Genomic DNA, 6,373 nt, shown 5'->3' with positions numbered 1-6,373 from the left:
TGTAGCTTTTGGATAAACGCAAGGTGGCGTTTTGTTAAATGAAATACCAAACATATACTAAGTAAGCTGTTATATACTATATGGCGGTTCATCATTTTTTGGTCTAGTAGCCTTATTTCTTAATGATGAAGAATTAATACAGAAATGGGAAGACGGGAAATGGAATGAAGTAAAAGTGGGGGAAAGAAACGAGTCTCGTACCTTTGGAAGTTAAGAGTAGGAGATTAATGTATTCTGTGTAGGTCTTCGGTGCTTCTTGTTAAGGAGTAGCTTGAAGCATAGAACCGAGTGCGAGCAATAAGGAGTGGCTTTCGCGATATATATAGCCATTTTCACTCAGATATGACGAGAATAAATTGATGACAATCACAATCCCACCTTTCTCCAATTTCTTGTCATTTTTTTTTTAAATTTTCTTTTATGAATTTGATATTTTTTTCATTAAAATTATTAGGTAAATTATTAAAAGAACTATTAAAAGGTTTTTCTTTTTAATAAATAATAATAATTAAAAAAATAACAGTTTAAATTAGAATAAATCTCACTTCATCAAATTTATAATTTTTTTTTGTGTAAGCAAGATATATTAATAACGGAGAACTAAGGGTTCTCCGACGCGTTTACACAAGTACGGTATAAACCGACAAAAAACGAAGATTACACACCAATTACAACTACGACAAAAAGAGCAAAGGATCCTTGCTAAACTCGTAGAAAGAATAATTGGGATGTGTAATTTTCCCACAAAAAGACCACCTCCACACCACGTGCCTGATGTTCCAAACGGTGTTATTTACATTCCAAGCTTCCTTCCGAAAACAACCACCATTCCTAACCAACCAAATAATCCAAGTGGTCGCTAACCAAACCACTCCCAACTTCCTAACTTTCACCTTTTTACTTACAAAAAAATAGTGCCAATCAAAAAAACTCGATAAGCATTCTTCAACAACCGTGTCCCCTTTACCAACCCACCTAGCTATCTCATTCCAAACAATTTTCACCACCAAGCAACTAAAAAATAAATGATTACTATTTTCCAAACTATTATCACAAAACAAGCACTTTAATTCTTCCAAAGGAAAATGAATACCTCGAATCTCCAATAAGTCTTTCACCGGTAGCCTATTGAGAAATAATCTCCATCCGAACGCTTTGATTTTGAATGGAACATCCAATTTCCATAGCAACTCAAAAGCACCATCATACCTATTTGAAGGGCCGGAAGGAATACGAAGATTATTGTAAAAATTGTAACAAGAGGCTACCGTAAATTCCACCTCCTCGGGAGCATTCCACTCCACGGAGTCCTTGCCATCCATCCAACCTCTAAACTCCTTCATCCTTCCTTTAAAACCGCAAACTCCTCCTCCACTCCCATGTCAACCACATCTCCTTCGGACACCCCGAAATTTCCCCATTTCCATCCTCCTTCCGACCAACCGCCCATAGCCGCCACCGAAACAAACTTTAATCGCGAGATATCATATATGTCCGGAAACATATATTTCAAAGGACGATCATATAACCATCTTGCCTCCCAAAAGGGGGTGGAGAAACCATTATGAACGGAAAACCTACAAAAAGTGACAATTGGATCAAGAGGAAAAGAAGAAATAATATTAACAATATCCTTCCACCAAAACGAACTATTAGGAGAAACTCTATTTGCTCCACCATCCTCAAACATGTTGGAAGTAACATCTCCATAACGAGCATTCAACACTTTAATCCACAACGATTCTTGCCTTTGGATTATATCGGCATAGAATGGCCCATTCCTTTGATTTGATGGCCAACACACCATATGGACTATATATGAGGGCACTAAGCTGAGGGAACATCTCTTTTTCAGTAAAAAAATAAATAAAAAATAACAGCAGCAGAACGAACACAACATGCCACCTAACTAAAAATTTCATTAAAAAAATTTGTTTAAGTATTTTATTTAATTCTCATTTAAATATATACAAAAATTAAATGAAATAAGTTGTTATTATTTATTTTAAAAATAATAATAACTGAAAATATCATGTCAAATTAAATAAGCTCATCTCTTTACATTAAATTGAAAATATCATGTCAATTTCACTTTTACATTATAAGCACTATTCATATCTTCATAGTGACACTTCTTTTTTTCTTTTTGAGAATTTATGTGATCTATAAGTATAGTACATGACAAAGCTCAGTTGCAGTTATGTTTTCATCATCCCAATTTTGGTATTACTTAGCTTAATGTTTTATGCAATGCATGCATGGTGACAGAGAGGTAAGACCCTACAATGTAAGTGGTCACAACTTCATTTCCAAACTTTTATAAAAGAAAAAAAAAATAGTTAAAAAGAAGATAGTTTTTTATAGAGATGGACTGTGAGATTCCTTCTAAAAATAAACAAAAACAAAACCCGTGATATTGATTTGCACAACCAAGCAAAATCCAATAGACACTCATTTTATTTTATTTTTTTTATAAAGTCACCCACACCCACCCATTTTATTCTAGTAAAACAATTCTTTTGATCTTCCACACTTTTTCACATCAGAGGACATAATGTGACCGTCTGATAAGGAAACAATATGCATGCATAATGCATTTTTATCCTCTAGCCCCTCACGAGGTACATAAAAAAAAATTAGATATTAATTTAATGGTTCATTTTTATCCATATTTCCAATAAATAAAATAGAAAAGGACATAATGTGCATGCATTTTTCTATAAAACTATTCAAATGTAGTGTACACCCACATGGCTCTTGACAAATGTTTTATGCTTAATTTCATCCTCTGCTTTTCTCACACGTAGGACCGTTTGTACCAATTTTCTTGTGCAAAAAACAATCAAATGTAGTGTTGATAATGACATTAACGGGTGTGAAATTCGAAGAAAATGTAGAAGTGGAGAAAGTGGGACGTGTGTACATAAGGACAAAGCAAGACAAAGTGATAAATAGGTGGCCACCAAGTAGTGTGTATGAACGGGATAGTGACCATAGTCCCTTCTTCTTTCCCCCATTTTAACTAGAATAAAATGGGTGGGTGTGGGTAGGTTGAACAAGTCAATTATGTGTGTGGAAGCATGCTGGATTGTTCGTTTGTGCTAGTACAGGTTTTGTTGGATGTCATGTTCGATGTCATGACATATGTGTCTGATAGTAGTAACGGTTACTTTTTAAGTTGTGATGTTTCCTTATTTATCTCAGGCTACTATTTAGGAAACTATATATTGTGTGTTGTATGATTTGTGCTAAATTATCTCGGTTTACAGCTTATGAGAACTATCAGTAGATGTGGAAATTAGGTTAACTTAGTTAACCCTAATTTATGTGTGGAAGGCCCATGGCCCAAGTCCTGCTGCCTGCTAACTATAAAACGACTGCAAATCCTACTTTCAGAGGCAGAGTTTTTGAGCATGAAGATCATTATACTCTCTGTGTCACTACAAATAAATACGAAAATTACGGCGGTTAAAAATGGCATTTTATGGCTGTTTCAACGGCCAGAATTTACAAATATGGCGTTTTCTAATTACATCGTAAATTTTGATGCCGCTAGGAAAAAAATGACGGTTTACTATAAACCGCCGTGCAAACCTCCATAATGTACTTATGTTTAAACCGACGGTTCATTAATGATAAATAATGGCGTTTGGATCGACATAAATTTCAATTTTTACCCAGAAAAATTAAGGAAAATTAGGGCAGTTTGAACTGCCACAATTTTCATCGATTTAAAAAAAAAAACAATTTTAACATTTTAAAAAACAATAAGAAATACGCGTTTATGATATATATACCGTTAGCATATTGATATGCCATTATTAATTTGCTAAGTTAATAAAAAATTAATTCTAATTATTTATTCAACCTACACCAGGAATTAATTCTAACATACATAAGAATGTACAATCATTCGATCCAAACAAAACTAAATTCTAATAGTTTTAATCACTTAGATATCAATTTTTTATCATTCTAATAGTCACAAAACACTTATCAAATTACATATGTACCTCAACATATAAATCATGGAAGATTAATATATAGATTCTTATTGAATATTTCACACACTTAAAAAAAAGAGAACTCTTTGCTATTAATTAAATAGAGTATTACAATGCATTAAAATCCAAAATCATCCTAATGACTAGGCCTTGACTTAAAGATGGTACAAGTCCATGTGTTTAGAATAACACATCTAAACTCAATTGAACATAAGAAGTGCTTACAGCCAAGCCAAGCTACTGTTATCTGCAATAATCAAAACATTCATTTCTTGATGTTTATAAATAGACTTATGCAAAGTATACTTAAAAAGACAAATTAAATAAAGGATCTTGGCTATATATATATATATATATATATATATATATATATATATATATATATATATATATATATATATATATATATATATATATATATATATATATATATATATATATATATATATATATATATATATATATATATATATATATAATTCTAATAGAGGATTCATGTCATGTGATAAGATACTTCATATCCATGTATCAGTAAGAGTTTTGAAGCTAAATACCTTTTATTTTTTGTACTCTAAGTGTTATATTGGTATCCCATCTCAGTAACATCTGCAAGGAAGTGTCCAAATCTTATTTCATTGTTATCTTGGCCAAATTGTCTAATGCCATGTCAAACTAAATTAGAAACATAGGGCCAGTTTGTTTCAGCTTTAAAAAAATGGATTTTTTCTTTGTATTTTTGAAAATAGATTTTCTAAAACCGTTTTTCAAAATTTTACAAATTTTTTTATATTTGTTTTTTCTAAAATGAAACACTTAATTTGACATCCTATAACATAAACATACATAATTGAAGACCAAAACTTAGTCAAAATCATAATTTTTTCAAAAAGTTGTATTTCAAAAATGATTTTTTTGAAAATCTATTTGAAATAGCTTCAAAATTAAGTGATTTTTTGAAATTTTGATATCCAAATTTTTTCCCCATAAATAGATGAAATACCTAAAATCACATTTTAAGAATATCTATTCAAACAGATTTTTCATTTGAAGCTTTTATAAAAAGTTTCTTTGTAAAAAAAATTTTCGCAAAATTTTGTAACACTATAAAAATCATTTTTAAAAAAACCTAAAACAAACGGGTCCATAATCTAAACATCTTAAATTAATCATGTTTGTTGTTGTTAAAGAAATGAAAGAAGCAGCTAAGCAGAAGAAGCTGCTGCACTTGATGAGATACAAGTATGGCACTTAAGAAGAGTCATATTACTTGAATCATAAATGTCTTTTAATAAAAGTCATAAATGTCATACCTTTATCCTGAAAGAGTGACTTAAACACTTCTTTAGCCATCTGAAAGAAAAAATTGAAAGGAGAAAAAGAAGTCAGGAGCAATGCATATGAATGATAAATAGTTACATAAATTGACAAATCCCACCTTCACATGAAGTGAAATGCCAAACTGATCCAAACAACTTATAGTTATAACTTGTCCCTCTCACAAATCAAGTAGTTTCATAGCATGAACTACTTGTGACAGCAAACTCCTTTTTCAAATTAACTATCAAATATAGTTTAAACAACTTGTGGAATACTACACAATATTGGTATAAAAAAAATAGTTTATTATGTAAGGTGAAGTTAATTTTAATAATCAGATTTTAAGAAGAAGAGAATTCCATTTATATAAAATAAAAATAGTTTCACTGACTCAGACACATACCTTCGTGGCACCATTGGTATGTGTCAATAGGGTTTGAGAATCGTGCAATTGAGATTTAGAGTGATGTTTCAATAGGGTAAGATAGAACTAGTGGCGGCGCCGACTGAAGTTTATCGAATCAACATCGATGAAGAGTTGGAAGCGAATAGGAGGAATCAACGCCGATGAAGGGTTGGAGATGAATGGGAAGACTTGACAGCAATGAATTGTTTGAGATGAATGGGTTGGAGATAAATAGAATGAATGAAGGGTTTCATTATTTCATTTTTTTGTTTGGTTAAAATCAATTAGGTTATTTAAGTATAAAAGAATTATAAAATTAAAAATAAAATAAAAAAAAGAGAAATTGACTTTAAGTTAAAATAAAAAAAGTAAGCAAAAATCAAATGTCAAGTGAGCCAAGTTGAAAAGCAAAACTATATATAGTGTCAAACGGAAATAATGTATAATATGAATTATATAATAAGATATTGTTAATAATGGCGGGTAAAACCGCTGTAACTTACTGAAAATAGTGGCGTTTAATAACACCGCCATAACGAACAGTTAATAGCGTCGGTTAGGAAAACCGCCTTAATGTAACCGCCGTAATTCTCCCGTTTTTTTGTAGTGTGTTTCCACCGTGTGTGTTGTTATTGTTACTTGTGAT

At 31.2% G+C, this 6,373-nt stretch overlaps 1 long non-coding RNA gene and 1 pseudogene across 1 annotated transcript; both read right to left on the bottom strand.

The window, feature by feature from the left end:
- The window catches only part of LOC131620972 (cucumisin-like), a 60,861-nt pseudogene that overhangs the window by 21,811 nt on the left and 32,677 nt on the right, over positions 1-6,373 (bottom strand).
- Positions 4,014-6,004, bottom strand: LOC131620976 (uncharacterized). The gene is made up of 4 exons (XR_009289406.1): positions 5,725-6,004; positions 5,315-5,354; positions 4,559-4,610; positions 4,014-4,251 (listed from the first exon to the last, which is right to left on the bottom strand). It is a non-coding gene; the product is annotated as an uncharacterized LOC131620976 (long non-coding RNA).

Source organism: Vicia villosa, linkage group LG7 (genome assembly GCF_029867415.1).
Source record: "Vicia villosa cultivar HV-30 ecotype Madison, WI linkage group LG7, Vvil1.0, whole genome shotgun sequence".
Classification (NCBI taxonomy): Eukaryota; Viridiplantae; Streptophyta; class Magnoliopsida; order Fabales; family Fabaceae; genus Vicia; species Vicia villosa.
Note: the sequence above shows the minus strand (reverse complement) of the source record. Positions and strands in the feature narration are given on the sequence as shown.